Below are 17,304 nucleotides of genomic sequence, written 5' to 3'. Positions count from 1 at the left end.
GGTGGAACAGACAGGACAGGTGGCCCAAAACTGACCAACAGAGTCTTCCATCCCATCTGCATCATGCACAGTATAAAAGCTGAGGCATCAAAGGCTCACCCCTTTTTCTTCAATGTCCAGTATCTGAGGAAGAGTCTGTTCGTCTGCCTTTGATCCCAATCCATGCATTCCCGAAACAAGTTCTGGAATCCCGTCCTCATCCTGAGTCCAGTGTGAGACTTTCCGAGTGCCCACCAGTGAAGTGATCGTCACCCTGGGAGCTCGATACACTTTTTTACATGTTGTATATATATTTCATTGGTTTTCTAATTTTATTACTCTTTTCATTAAAGTGGTTTAGTTTCTTTTTAAACGCTTTAAATAAGTATATTTCTCTCTCTCTCTTCCGCCTCTCCCTTTAGGGACAGGTCGGAGAGAGCATCTGTCTTTCGTTTCAGTGGCCAGCCTGGCCCAAACCACAACACACAAGAATGTGGTGTCGGCTCCAAATAAACAAAGATGTTTAAAGAAATTTCATCTATCTAAAGAGACAGTAGTGTGGCCATCTATGAAGAATAATTGCACATATCAAATTCACCACAGAACATCTTTTTGGTAAGCTGTTGATATGAGAAGATCCTTGATACGGACACAATGACTTATGGCAATGATAATTAATCCTTTCTATGTCAGTCATCCTTTAGTTTTTCGTTCAGAGCAGGATGAGAGGACTCCACCTCCATGAGATGTTTGGGTAAGGCAAGCAGTAGAGAATACAATGGTTAAAGCAGGGAGCTACAGATCCCAACATGTAGTTGGGAGGCGAGGTAAGGCAAGGCATTCACAGATGAGAGCAGCTGATCAGACGTTTTTTCTGGCAGGCATTATATATGCTATATCTGGCCATATAGCTCTTCCTGCTCAGTGATAAAGCATCAGAGACAAGGGGAACAAAGTATTTCCTTTCCCATGAGAGTTTCTATAGTCTAGTGGCTAGAAGAGCGTGGCAGGAGAGGGGAGGAAGAGGGTCTAATGGCCAAGTGCTTGGCCAGCAGTATATTTGCTGGAACAGTGTTGTTATTCCTGACCCAATTACAATGAATTCTAAAGCTGAGGGGAAGAAAGACCTCAGCACATTCTGCAAGAACTGCTAAAATCTCACGTGAAGTAAGAAGTTCAGTTCTGCTAACTGACTGTACTTCCAGAATGATGGAGAATTCAGAGAGCCTCAAGAAGAACAACTGAAGGACTCGAAAACATGACCTAGGGAAGCTTTTATGGAACCCCTAACGAAAAAAAGACTTTCAGGTCACACAGTATTGATCTTCAAACACAACAAACATGAAGAAGAGCTGCAAAAAGGAAAGGAATAAATTTTTTCTCCGTATCCACTGTGGATAGAACAAGATGTCATAGACTTTTCATCTTTACTAGTAATTTAGTACTAGTAATTAGTAAATTACTAGTAAATTCACTAGTAAGTAGAGTGAAGCACTGGTCCAATACAGCTGTGGTGTGAAACCTCTGTCCTTCAATGCTTTCAAGATTTAGATGTTTACCAGAACCATTGTAAGCAGCATGGATGCTGACTTGGCTAGGATAGTTCTGATGTTCTTGCAATCCCTTTTCTCCTATTCTTGGAGAATATTCTACAATCAATGTGTAACGTGAGGATATAAAGGTGTTTAAGGGAGGTAATTCAACCAGGTTTCTGAATGCTTGTTGTAAAATACTAAGTGCATACCACAGCTTGATACTAAGACCAAAATAAATTAAATCAGTTAAATATATAACAATTATTTCCAAGCAACTAAACCATCTGCAGCTTGGGAGACCTATTCTGCATTTTCAGCGCTATGCTAAGACATGTACATTAAATGTTTTTCTTACTCAAGCAAGGTCTCTTTTTTGTTCAGGGCTAAAATGGGACAAAACCCAAAAAGCCAAACAAAGAGATTGGCTGTTTTAGATTTGTACCACCTCATAAAAAAAAAAAAAAAAAAAAAAAAAAGCACCATAAAAAAGCACTGATTGATTTTTTTTTTAATGTGAGAATAAAAAAATAAAGAAACAAAAATCCTTGTACTGTACTTTTCCATCGTGGCTTTTAAATAGCAAGACTTCTGTAGCTATATAAAAATACAGACAGGAAGGGAAGGGGCATGATTCTTCCTTCTTTTGTCCTAGTGGAAATCAAGAGTAACTCCACTGACATCTGTGGAATTACAATGATGTAAAACTGGTGCACACAAGGAGAAAAAAAGCCATGCAGAAGAGTATGCTTCACTGGTTTCAATAAATTCTCTCCCTTTTTAACACCAGCTGTATAAAAACCTCCAATAAAATTTTATGTGCTAGGTCTGGTGCTGAAATGACCAGACTCTTTCCAATAACATAAAAGTGCAGTAAGCAATTAGAATATTTCTGCTTAAATATGTTGTTCCAATTTGTTTAGTATCTCATCCTGAAGTAACTCTCCCACATCGTCCACTATCTCTAGTATTATCAGCATGATTTCTCCAACATACATAGGAATATGATGTTGAAACTTGCATTTATATCTACATCTTTCTGAATATGTTTTTCCCCTGATGTTATATTCCAAAGTATTTCTCCTGAAGTTTTGCTGTTGCCTTGTTAGCAATTATATTCAAAATGCTTATGTTTTGTACTATTTTATTCCCATCACGAGAGTATCAAATCATCTCTAGCACAAGTACTATGCAATCATAGAGACTTACAGATTTAAATATTATAGTGCACGTTATCTAGTATTACAGTCTTGTATGAGTTCACTTATTTTTAACTTACCATCATATTTTGCATTTGGGTAGCAGCATATGAAATTTTTACTATGAAATACCAGACTTCCAAAGTAATTTGGCCAGGATTTAGATGAAGTTGAAAGTTCTTTAAATATATGTTATTGCTATTAAATCCCCACATTTTCCCCTTCAGTTAATGAATCCATATTTTTTAGTAAAATTGTGTAAATGTGAAATCTATGGTCACCCACTTACAGGTTGTGCTATTCCTTCTGTTACTGTGAGTAATCTATTAAAAAGGTCAGGACTGACTTTCTTGCTAAAACTGCCATGGATATTATATTGAGCAGAAACAAGTATTTGAAATATTTCACTATGGATTAGCCCAGGCAGCTAGTTCAAGTTTTAGACTATAAGTCAGAATTTTAAATGTCTGTGACGTGCAAACCTGTAATATCACTACCAGGTGATGATCTAGTTACAACACAGCAGAGGTAGAAATTTCAATGATGAACTGTAGAAACAGTCCTTGCATGGTGGAGACATAAGATTAGGAGTGTGGATATGGACTCATTTTTCACTCTGCTGATCAAATTTATTTCAAAGAAATAACTGTTGTTGAATCAAAATATCATTTATATACTTAGCCTAATACAAGTTCTTATACGGTATCAAATGGAGTATTTTTTAGCTCCTTCCATCACATGCACACTCTTAAATAAAGTTAGTTTTCTCCACCTTTTAAAATATAAGTACATGTTAAAATGAAATCTTTTCAAACCAAATTAAATTATTTCATTAAGAAAAATGTCACATTTGCACTGGCCAAAGTGTTTGCATTAGCTTGAGCATCCCTACGTAGTTTTTGCTACAAAGACATTTTGGTGCAGTAGACTGTAAACCTTCAAGACCTCTGATCCTGATTTTGTGGTTCACTAACTCTTTCTTTCTCTGTGCAGTCCTGCGTCCATGGAAGAGTTGGTTTACTTTAAGGATTGTGAAGCAGACAATTTTCATCCATTAGAATGAGAGTATTTTACATGCAGGTACAACACTAGTTCTACAGCAAAGCGGAACCAATTATACTGTTGGAGAAGAAATGTCCAAGTTCAAATCAAAAAACTGTAAGCTGTGAATTTCTGGAGCCCTTTTCCAGTACTAATTCTTCAAAGTGAAGATTTTTTCCTCCTTATCAAATAGGAATTTCCCTTATTCCAGCATGTGTTCTGCAACACACAGAAACGTGCCAAATAATGCAAAAATACACAGCAACATGCATTCAGTCAGTGAATTCCAGTGCTTGTGCTGCAATCTGTGATTTACACATATGTGCATATGCATTTGTACATATAAATATATATCTATTTACCTTTGTAAATATCACATGCAAACATGCATAAAGTATAATCAATATACATTTGATAGAGGAATATTTAGGCACAGGTGAAATAGGTAAATTGACTAAGGAAATTGCAGACTTCTATATGAAAAGTATGAGCTGAATTAAAAACTCCTGAACCCTTATTTAAACTAGTGTTGCCTTCTGCCAAATGAAGAACTTAATTTCTGGCAAAAATTCACTGAGTTTAACAACCTCAAAACCACCTTCCACTCTTTTCTGTGCTTGTTATTGTTTCAACTCAAATTAAAATGTCTCTCTGTAAAAATGTCTCTGCAGATCCTAAGGGTTTCAAAAGAAACATGAATATGTAAGAGTCTCTGAAAACATCAATTAATGTCACCCAAATCCTCTTCCCAACTGAAAGTTAAAATGCAAAACAAATTATACCTAATGTGTGGAGTGGATCCAACACACTAATTACAATTAGAGGAGAGTTTGTCGTTAGACCACCAAAACACATAGATAGTTCAGCATTTCTAAAACAGACACCAGACAGCAAGATATTAATAATATTGGTAAGCTGGATTTTAAATAAGATAAAACTTCATATTTCAGATGTGTTTATGGTGTGCCTCCAGATACAGAGTTTGCCAGAATGCTTTGTAATCCTTACTGTTTCTACTTAGTGAAGTTTTCTTATGATATATGTGATGCTAATCTTTTTGGCCATTCATTTATCTTTCCGTTGTCTGGTTTCTCATCACTATTCTCATATTTTTCTCTTTTTTGGGTGAAACCTTACAGAATAATTTTTGCTCTTTTGATTTATTATTAAGATGGCTAGTTTTCATTTTCATAGTTCTGAAATAGTTTCAGTTTCATATTTTCATATTTTCACACATCTTGGCAAATAATCAGTAACTAATTTTTAACACTCCTATGTATTAGTTAAAAGTTGTTATCTTAGTTATGCAGAAAGATGAACCAAGATGCAAACAGGTCAAATCAATTTGTCTGAGGCTATGCAAAGAGTAATCAGCGACAGAAAGCCTCACAACAATATTAAGTTTCTGTTCAGTTCCATGGTTAGACAAAGGAACAAGGCTGTCTCTCAATTTACTTCAAAATAAAGTAGTTCATTAGAGTTAAGGAATAGAGACAACTTTATAATTTCTCACTATGCCTGTTGTTTACATTGCTGAGATACTACAATCCATGTCTGTAAGTGGTGTGAAAAGGACGCATTAGCTGACTGAGGTGGTCAAAGTAGTAGTACTGAATAAATGAATCTATAAAAACTGGTAAGACACAATTTCAAGATACAGGGAACCACACAGCAGTATCTGGATATACACATCCTTTATCATAATGAGGAAAATGTGTTGCTAACCTTCTAGTTAAGTGAAAAGTGGCCATGGAGGTCCTACAAGTCAGTCAAAGTAAAAATACCAACAAATGACAAATTTTAATACAAAGTAGATATATATGACATAAAGGGAAAATGTAGGAATCTTTAAATATGCCAAATAGTTGTTTGTTGCCCAATAGTTCTGGAAACCATCATGGAAACCAGTCCTGAGTTAATCCTCTATTGAATGCAAACACATGTTAAAGCACAATTAAACTACTAAATAAAATTGCTTGAAATCAATGCAGTTCCATTTTACTTCTTTCAGAAATAAAGTTTCAAACAATGAATAGCGTAACAGTAAATTACGATGAAGGAATTTCTTTAAAGTATCAGGAAATAAACAATCCATAGCAGATAACCAAAAATAAATTACCTTGCTACTACCCAAAGCCACAGTATCAGTGTAGTGCCCTGACACATATCCAGTCCCGATTTTCCCAAGCATTGATTGAATTTAGCACGTTAGCATTTACTTATCCTACGTCAATCAGTAATTTCATGCTCTTTAGAATTCAGTACCTATGTTTAGCTTAATCAGTTCTGCTCATGCAATGTGTGATGGAATACTAAAACGTAACCATCTAATATCTCTGCTCTTTTAGTAATGGCCAGCTTAAGGTCAGACAGGCCTACTTGCCTGCCATGTCTGGTAAAAGACTGGAACACTTCTGTTTCAGCTGCACTCCTGGCTGTACTTCTTCTGTTAATGGTTTAGCCTATTTGAAGTTATCATATTTGGAATTAGAGCATAGACATACTGGGAGTTTTGGGCTCTGTGATTGGATTTAAATCTTCAAGGCTGAACTTTGATGTTGAATCTTTGTAGGGATGCTTTGTGAACTGAATTTTCATTTGTATATTCAAAGACAGCTTTTATATTTGATACCTATAATCTAGAAAATATTAGAGCCCTGGTATGTCCAGCTTTGTGCAGTCTCTATATTTCTCTGCAATCTTTCGGATGCTTCAGTTATCAGTGTGGTATCTGAGTGACTTCTGTGTCTCAGCATTGCGGTTAGCATAAATTCTGTGTTGCTTAGACATGGCACTGAATATTTTACAATGATCTTCCTGAGAGCTGCCTCAGGAGGGAAACAGGAGACAGAGAAAGAACTCTGTGCACTAGGAAAGATGTTCTGAGGGTGATATAACCACGCTAGTGCCTTTACTGATCACCACTACCAGAACAAGACTGAAGCCATCCTTCCAGTTCCAAACCTCCTCAAAATTGTGCTAGGAGGAGAACTGTGCTAGACATATACACACAGATATGTACATGATTAACTAAGTACCTTAAATTAAAACAGGAGGAAGAGAAGAGGAGAAGACATTCTGCATATAAATATTTCATATAGCTATAGAGATATGAATTGCACGCCATGTATCTTTGTGACAGTGATGTTAATGAGGGCATCTTGTATGAGAAACAGAAAGTAACAAGGCTTGTAGCAATTTTTAAACTACAACATCATACCCTATTTCTTTTGACTTACAGTCAAATAGATTTTGTTAGAAATCATGTTCTCTGAGCTAATTCTTAACCCCATATTAAAGAGGGTGATTACTAATTTCTATTTTTTCTTCTGTTCACGTAAAAGTAGAAGTGCTGGGAAGCTCTCTATAAATAACTCCATCAAGGAGGCACTTAGAGTTATAATACTTGTAGAAAAGGAATATTCCATCCAATTTATGCATTTGTCTAAATGGCTTCTCTTGATGATGTGTGTAGAAATTAATACTTGAGAGACAGATGTCCAGAGAAGCACTGCTCAACTGCTTCTCCAGATGAGTATCATAGTTCTAATTCTTACTGCTTTCAAATATGTATCTATATATTACAGTAAACATCAAAGGTCAGGCTCATATGTGAATTACCATCAAGAGCATTTCCAAATCAGAGCTGGTTACTTCGGTGACTTCAGTTAGTCATTCTCAACTTTAATTTTGATTTCTCAAATACTAGGTAAATGTAAATCAGAGCAATCTTGCTTCTCATGCAAACCACAGAAAAAGACATTTTAGACTAGAGATGTTTCTAAAAACCACATTATAATCCCTTAGTTATCAAATATGCGGAGGACTTTAAAATATTAGCAGATATTTATGCTTTATACATACAAGGTGAAGTTGTTGTGGTGCAGTAACATTTTCCAGCCGGTAATCATATAGCACACAACAGATGAAAATCTGTAAGTCAGATAGTGATAAGGATGAACCCATCAAGTTTAAAAACATGAAAAGACTGTAAATGCTATGAAAAAAAAATTGGTCAGTCAAGCAGACCCTTTTCAAATGTAATCAATCTTGGTTAAATAGAAGGCAGGAACTCCACAAAGAAGCTATTACTGATCAAAGAAATTACCTTGAATTTATGTGGAAGCAGTGTGATCAACATCTTATGAACTGATGCAAGGCACTTATATGGAAACATATTCTAAGGAAAATGGAAGGATTTCATGGACGATTAATGCCTATACAGCAGAACAGGTAAGAGCATAACTTCATTTAATGTAAACATGATTATGATCTTGATTCTGCATGAAATTCAAGTTCATCGTCATCTATTTTGGGTCTCTTGGAGAGTTTAAAGTTCAACACATTCTTAAGCAGATTGCTGAACTGTGGAAATGTGTCACTATGCGTGACGAATACTAACAGGAGCATGTGATGAAATAAATATTAAACTATATTTAAAATATCTCATATCAGAATTACGTTTTTAATACCTAAATTTGTTACAAAAGGAAGTTCTGTGGAGAATGGCAAAGAATCAGAGCATGATGTTGAATTATGCAAAAGGAACCAACAAGAGACCAGAATGTTTAATTTACCAATTTATAACCACAAATTGATGGAATTTATTCTATATCAAAGTATTTGGAATAGGCATAAAGATAGTGACAGTAGTTATTGTGCCTCCAGGGATACGCAGGCCGTAGGAAATAATTTTATAATTTATTTCAATTACTCACATGTTACAGACACCTATGCTTCACCCTTGTGCCTGTATTAAACTCAGCAAAGAAACATTGCTTGGGTGTGTCTAAAATACATACTGAACACAATGAAATCTGAATATAAAGATTGTCAGGACATAGGGAATCTGCTGTTTAACTTGGTAGCTGGATCCAAAGATTAAACTTTTTTTCACTTTAAACCTGAATATATATGCCATTGAAAGTTTTCATTCTATCAGACACAATGATAGAAAAGTAATGTCCTTAGTAATAACGGTGATTGATACACCAAAAATATTTACAAGCAAAGCCAACGTACCAATGGAATAACATTTTTCAGAATAGGAAAAACTATCATCAACAGGTTTTCTCTTGAAAAAATAGTCTTAATTACAAATGTACAAGGTTTCTAGTCCTGCTGACGCTGCTGCACACAACAAGGAAAGAAATGGAACTTCATAGTACCTGCTAACTTCAGTAGTCATTGAGGTTTTTGTTCACTCACTGTTTTGGCCACAAGACTTTGTACACAGAAAACTGGGTTATTTCATAGGTTCTTCTGCTATTCCTATAAAATCAATGTCTTTCTGCATCTGGAACTATTTAAGGAAAACTGTGGGTTTTTTCCTATATTAACAGATATTGAGAATTCAGTAATTTTCTTGACATTTTCAGTTCCCTGTATCACTCAAGCAGGATCTTCTCACATGGCTAAAATAAGTAAGTATGAAATGACACGGGATTATCACCTTTATGCATTTTTTTTCTGTTTTTTTGTTTTGTTTTGTTTTCATTTGGTTTTAGTTTTGTTTTGTATTCTGGTCTTCCTCCTTTCACCTTTTTTAAAGGTTGCATAGAGAAGTTGCTGCTGGTACAGTCAAGGTTTTTTCAGTACCCTGCACATCAAAGCAACCACAAAGAGACTGAGGACACTGAGTATTCACCAGTTTTCACCACCCACAGTTAGATCTGGAGAGCAAGAATATGCCATGAAAAACTGGAATTCTCCCAAGGAACTCTCCCCGAAGCACTGCTTCAATTTACAAGAGGCTTTGGACTAAGTATTGAGAAAGGAATACATATTCAAGCATATTTCATTGAGCAAAATTCAGTCCCACAGCCCACTTGAATTCCATGATAGCACTTTCGTTCGTGTTTTCAACTAGTTGAAAATCAATGTTTCTCAGGATGCTCCACTCCATATTTATCAGTAAATCTGCATGTGTGAATATGAGACCAGTAAAAATGGCTATTTCTACAATTAATAATTTAACTTTGGATATCAGAATTATGATATAATGCTGAATCCTTTGCTCTTATGATTGCAACTTGAAACACAACAAAAGGTTTCACAATATAAACGAAAAAGCAGTATCCTACTTCACCATCACTGATATTTTTCGATCATTCACTGGGTAAATGCAAAGAGTATTTCAATCTACTTGTGTACTATGGGTTGCTATTCACTTGTTACTTGTGGTCTCCAGTGAATCTGCAGAACCATAAAGATTTCTGAAAAAGTAGATAAAGTGGTGCTATCATAGAATCATAGAATCATAGAATCATAGAATCATAGAATCATTGAGGTTGGAAGAGACCCTTGGGATCATCGCGTCCAACCATCTACCCTACTCTACAAAGTCCTCCCCTACACCATATCCCTCAGTACCGCATCTAAACGTCCCTTAAACACATCCAGGGATGGTGACTCAACCACCTCCCTGGGCAGCCTATTCCAATGCCCGACCACTCTTTCAGTGAAAAATTCCTTCCTAATGTTCAATCTAAACCTACCCTGTTATGTACACTAATGTTGCATATAAAAAGGGAGAGGAATTGGAATGGGGTAGAAATGCCTTCTAAATATTGACCAAGAAGGTTTTAGGCAGGGAAGTGAAAAAGCGCATTCATTCCTCCATCCAACAGACTGTCTAAGCAGGACTGTTTTGGTATTATAAGTTAAAACCACAACTTGGACCAAAAAAATTCTCTCATGAAAGCTTGTCTTACACTCCTAGTAGATTGTCATATATCAAGCAAGAAGGCAGTTACTAAAGGAAGCCCCACGCATTCAGAAGATGCAGTATTCATGTCAAGTGAAATCGTAAGTATCGAAAGGCATTTCTACACTTCACGAAAGAGAAATTTGCAAGCTTCCAAATGCTCAAACTGGTATTTTCACCAAGTGCATAGCTGCAAGAGGGAATTTAATTCTCGCATCTATTAGCAACATTAACGTGATACTGTATCTGGTACTTAGTCTCTCCTCTTTGTTCAATCTGGTGTAATGTTGCAAATACAGAGACTTCACAGATATCCACATTGTGCTGCTGATGCCACCCAGTCTTGGTTTAGCATATGATGAAGGATTTTAATATCTCTGCTCCCACTGTATAGAGTAAGCTTCCTCAATGTAGCTGTGATAGTCCATCAGGAAGGAATTAGTTTTAGGAGTAAAGAACTTGGGAAATTGGCTCCAGGCCACAGAGAAGCCCATTCTTGGCTAAATTCCACAATAATCAAATCATCCGGTATGTGAGTAGAAAGAGAAGAGCCCTATATTCTACAGTTCAGTTAAGGCTTCTTCTGAGACTACAGCAATCTTAGAGGCTTAACCAGATATACCTTACATAGCCTTGGGCCAGCACTAGTTAACCTACACTGATCACTGCTATCGTAACTACTGACAGACAAAACCCAAGAGGAGATGTGTTCATATAAGAAGACAGTTTTATTTTTCTTTTTCCATCTATATACTGCTTGTTGTTATTTTATCTCCGTGAACAGCCCACAAAAGATAAAGCCAACAAAAATGGGAACTGTTTGCCTGTGATGTATCATCTACCTGAGAGCAACATGATTGCCTCAAACATTTTGGCTAGGAATGTTTTCACGGCTCTGAAGGCAGATGCCGTGTTGTCACTGTGACCCAAAATTCCCAACAGAAACTCTGACAACTCAGAAACAGAAGGTGAAGAGGGCTCTGACAATGGCAACTTTGAAGAACAACATGCAGATTTACCCCTGGGGAATACCTCACAAACTGTTTCTGTTCAGTCGAGCGTAGGCGATAGAATCAAATCCAGTAGCTGTAATAAAGGACAGAAAAAGAAGCAGCAAAAGAAAAATAGAAAGAAAAAGAAGAAGAAAATTGTGAAATAGTAAATTATGTTAGCAAGGCAGGTGGGGATATCTCCAATGAGAAGTACAGACATAAAAAGCTCTGAGTATCCAAGGATCTTCTTATGGCAGAAGATCATAGAATCTGGAAGACCTATGGTAGGAGGATCAGGGTAGGCAGTTTTCAAGGGTGTCTGGAGTACTAATCTGGGTATTAATAATATTGTATGGAGAAAGATTGGTTTTTTAATGATGGAGGAGGTGATCTCTGTTGTATGGCTGAAAGAAAAGGAGGAACAGATTTGCTCTGACATGCACTCAGGTTGCCTTCTGCAGGAGTAGCAAAAACTGAATGTATGTTAGACTGGATCTACAAAGACCTGCTTTTAGCCAGTTCTCACCTTCTCTGCAGAAAGAACGAGGATAGTTCAAAATCCTACAGTACTTCCAGTTTAGCTAACCTTTGATATCGAACATTTGGAGATTCTCTCCTTCGAGTTGATTGCTACATAGGCTAGATCAATTATTTCCAGAGTTCCTCCACTCTGAGCACAGTGTATGATGATGTTACTGTCCAGAAATCCCAGAAAATGTACACAACCCATAAACTGTGCCTTGGATAAAACAGTGGAGGAAAACCAGAATGTATCTGAGGAAATGCTAAGTAAGAGTGAACGTGAGATGAGACCTGTGCATAAAGATTTAATATGACTCTCGGGATGCAATAAATTGTATAAAGACAGTATGAATATATTTCATATAATCTTACTCCAGAGTCTTCCTTGTCATACTAGACATTCAGGGTGGTGTTAATCTCAGACCATTTTAAATATTGGCTTTTATCTATGTTCTCAGGCTCCTCTTATTCCTTCTATTCCAGGAAATGGAAGAAGCTTTATCACCAGATGATTCTCTGTGCCAATATACTATAGCACACCAATACAATAATATAACCAGTTAGACACCTGTGTAAGGAAAACTCCCACGAGTATATTTGTAATGACATTCAGATAAAAAGACAATAAAAATATGTTTATTAATGTATATGGCCCTAGAGTATAAGTACAGTACCCTGTACTATATAACATGGTTTAAAATATTTACAGTATATGCAGTACATCCCAGTGAGTGGGGACTAGATTTCAAGAGAAATGAGGTGGGTGGCTTTTTTTTTAACTATGAACGAATACTACCAGACTTCAAGAATCTCATTTTCACTAGCCATTAATTAAGGATTATGATACTTATTTCCTACACAATCTATAGCAAGGTCTCCTAAAAAAATTATTATGTAAATGCGAAGTGTCACTGTATCATATAGGCCAGTTTTGCTGCTGGTGTCAATGAAATGCTACCTATTTGCTGGGATTACAGAAATTTTTGAATATATTCTGCAGCAAAGCAAAGACCATACAGAAAGCTTTAAAATCGCAGAAGTAGTAAGGAAGGAAACAAGCTATCTGACAGATGTAGAAACTTATAACATGGTCACATTAAGTACTGATTAAATTTTGCACTTCAGCGTGGTCCCAGGGGCTACACTGACGGCAGTCACACCTGTGGGTAATTCCAGTTAAATAAAAACATGGTCAAGGGTGAGACTTTGTTTGAAATGTCAATCCATAATTTGTTAACACATTGAGCAGAATCACCACCTATAGCACTTCCCTTGCTAAATTAGCAACTGATTTAACTCTAACAAGCTGCAGCAATGTGTAACTCAGTCTTGCATGAACATCGAGATTTGCATTTTTTCATTCAGTCATGCTTCTGCATATTACCCTGTAGTACCATAACAACAATGTGGCATTCTACCTTTAAAGGATTTGACAAGGGCATGCCTTAGGGGACACAAATGAGAACATCTGGCTTTGCTGTAATAAGCAGGTGAATGCTATTCTATTCCCTTTTGAATATTTTTTTCGATAAACTAAAAGGGAATTTCATTGTGCTTTTTGCCCAAAGAAACCAATTCTGAGCTCATTCTGTATTTACTAATGTGTTTTGGTGATTTGCTGATCTCAGGAAGATTGGAGCCAAATATTTCATATTTGCAATATTTTTCAGCTATAATAGAAAAGTTAGGCAAGGGTCAAATCTGTTCTCCCCTAGAAGATATCCTCATAGTTACGTGTACACTATCATTGGGGAAATTTATTCACCATCTCATTCATGAGTTCTGGACCCTTGATCACCTGGGTGGCCTATGTGGTAATTTTCTTGGGAAAGCAGCTAGTTTTCTTCAAGAGTAAACCTAGACAGAACAGAGAAAACGATTTCCTACACATATGGTTGCAGGCAGAGTATGGATATAGATTATACCAGCTTAGGTTGTCTCCAAAATCTACCCAACCACTCCTGTGCCTTATAAGTCCCCTAGTGCCATCATGCTACATGGTAGCCTTGATGTCACACTGTTGCTGAACTTAACAACACACACTTTGTATTATCTTAGGCACTACTAATTAAAAATTCTCATTAAAATATTCATGATATCTTTGGGTCCATGGGGCACTCCATGGAGCACATAGGAAACTCAAGACAATGAAAAGTAGTAATGGATTGAAAGAGTCAGTCAGTCCTCTCTGTAGAGGCTGACCCTGAGCAACACGAATACAAAATACTCTCCTCCACTCGGCCTGAGGGCCACTGATTATTTCTGGGGACAGATGGCATTTGACAGGTTAAATGAGCCCATGATATAGTCAGCAGCTGCAGTTGCACTCATCAGCTGTTGGTCCTTTCTGCTACTAGTGCATGTGTATTGTCAGTACTGCCATCCTAAAGACCTCAGTGCCAATGCGGGTGGTATCCGGAGATGCCAGTGCTAGTCATACAACAAAAAACATTGTTTTAAGTTTGCTTTGGCAGCACAAATTCAACCTGTTTCATCATAAGGCATAGTCCTAACATGCTAATAGTCACAAAATGTTAATGTACTTGTATACACACGTAAGAACTCACTGGCAGAAAACTATGCCTGTTAGGTCAATTCAGAATATACAAAATTTCTGACTTCACTTATATACAGTGTTCAGTACAATTCGGTATTAACGTTACGCCTGTAATTGGGCTGGGAAGTTCACAAAGATGTATCTCATGGTCATAGGAGCATCTGATATCCCATAAATATATGTTCCTTATTCTCTCCCTCTAGCTGTGATACTGCTCTCCTTGCTTCATTAATATTTTCATCTTAACCCATTCAACTGTTGGTCACTATTTTCATGAGGTGTACTTTGATTTAATGTTTTAGCAAAGGCTTTGTAGAAGTAAACATACTAATCAAAACTCCAGCCAGGCCTAAGGCAACAACAAGCAAAATAAATGCACCAAAGCAAATAAACCTTCAAAGGTAACCTAAATAAAACTGTTATGCAACTCGTTTTACAGCATGTGATTTCATAGTTTTCTAAGCTGTACAGGAGTACAAATACAGTGATAAAACATAAGCACACACATGCATATAAATATGATGGGAAGATCCTTGTCCATATAGCCACTCATTTCATCTCAAAAGGCCTGCTCTTTCAGCATCCCATAGAGTAGAGCATGTTCAGCTTCCCTTGTTAGTCCCTAATCTTTTCTCTCACTGCTGGCTGTCTCCCTTTTCTTTTCCAGATCTTGTTGGGATGCAGAGATATCTTGGAGCAGGCTTTACCAGTAAGAACTTAGCCAAAACCAAGTATTTAATTTCTGTCTTTTCCACATTGTGAATCACAGGACTCTCTCTCCCACCAAGGGACCCATATTTTCCCTGCACTGTCTGTGAACCACTACATTCAGTCTTCATCTCACCAACCTGCAGACTCAGAAACAAGACTGGGCAAGAGAGACAGCACTTCCTCCTAAGTGAAAGCAGAGGAGGAACACTCCCTGGGCAGTCCACATTCTTATTCTTGCCCTGCTTCAACTGGTAGAGTTGCCTGGGAACACCTCCAAAGAACAAAATAAAAATTTCTGTTCAGTGCCTGCCACCGGACAGACTCAGGCAGCATTGTGCTATCTAACACGGTATTACAGCAGCTATCCCTCAGTGGTAAAAAGGCAGCTTCTGTACTGTGTAGAAAGCAGAGTTTCTTTTCTGTGTAAATGAAATCAATGGTTGTCTGCAGAAGGGGATGTTGTTTTCGTAAGAAGTGGAAATACTGCCACAGCGGGGAACAGGATAACAATCGAATAGCATTACAGACACAGTTTTAAGATGAGAAGGGGAAAAAGGAAGATGAGGAAATATGGAGAAAAGAGACAAAATCCAAGGCAAATGCAATGAAGAGAGCAAAGGGAGAAAAAACAGCAGTGCATGCGAAGAACAGGCAATCAGAAAGCAGAGAAACAAGAGGCTGAACATAAAACAGATCAAGGGCTCTAACAAAATCTCATTGTGCTGAACACGGAAAAACACTGACTCACCAAACTCATTTAGTGGATGCAAACAGTAAGGTCATGAGAAAGCATGAACCATAAAGCAAAATAAAAGTCAATTTATTAATCCAAACTAGATTTTGGAGTTGGATTTTGTGATTTTCATAGATGTCTCTGAAATCGTTATGATTGTCTCTTCCAGTCAATGACCACATAGACTTTTAAAAAAAAATTAGAGGTGAGTTGCATAGGAGACAGAAAAAGGAATATGTTCTCCCTGGTCCCTTATGCTGAGTGTAGAGATAACTGACATAGCAAATATTACATGATTCTTTTTTTCTGAACTTTTATGAATTTGCAATGATCTATGCTGCTCTGGCTGTCACTGTTATCTCAAAACCTCGGAGTTTGTTCCAAGACTGCTGAACACATTATACATGTTCTGGGTAAGGAGGTATCTCTATTCCTTTCCTCGGAAGCTCTGCTGTTTCCTAACCCGTCTGCCATAGTTTAATGCAGAAAAAAATTGTAGGTAACTATGAACACAGTAAATGCATTCCATCTGACGTAGAGGGGACTCCTTCTATTTGCATATTGAAAGGCACTTTTTAAGAATGAAGGTCTCCTCAAAAGTCCCTTACAGAAGACTGCATTTTACTAAAGAGTAACTGCACATTATTGTTGACTCCTGAGCATTGATTATAACACTGCTATACAGAGTATTAATATGTGATTTTCGTAATTAATATAAATATTTCTAACTGTGCATACAAAATTAAGATTTATAAAAAATCTGGTTTTCTTGAGTGGAAGATACACATTAAAATTGATTTTTCACGTGTGTTCTGTAGACTATAATGATTCCATTTCCAGGTAGTATGCTTTGCTCTTTTATTCAATTATTCATAGTTAAACTGACATCAGAGACCATCTTTCATTCAGAGACTAAGAAGAAAAAGATGATTTTTATAAGTGCCATTTATGAACACAAATTCCTTCCTTCTAATCAACCTGGTAATTAAACTCTCAAGAAAAAGTGCTCCCAAATAAGGAAAAAGAAACCAAAGAATCCTGCTACAGTCCTTTTCTTAACACAAAGCTTCTTTTCACTCGAGTCTCCTCAGTAAAGCTGCCTTCATCTAACACCACTTAGGGTTTTCAATGTTTTTTTCTAAAGTGTCTCTATTTTCTTTCTCTTTTCCTGTTCTTGATTGTACTGACGAAAAATACCAAGGTTTCTGAAAAATGTTGTAATTAAGATCACTTCCAGAAACCTGTGGTGGATGTATTTATTAATTTGTACTTACATTGCAGAAGTGTTTGAAGAACTGTCTGTGATAGGTGAGGTACAAATACTTCTAGAAA

This window comes from Calidris pugnax, unplaced genomic scaffold (genome assembly GCF_001431845.1).
Source record: "Calidris pugnax isolate Ruff unplaced genomic scaffold, ASM143184v1 scaffold14, whole genome shotgun sequence".
Lineage (NCBI taxonomy): Eukaryota > Metazoa > Chordata > Aves > Charadriiformes > Scolopacidae > Calidris > Calidris pugnax.
Note: the sequence above shows the minus strand (reverse complement) of the source record.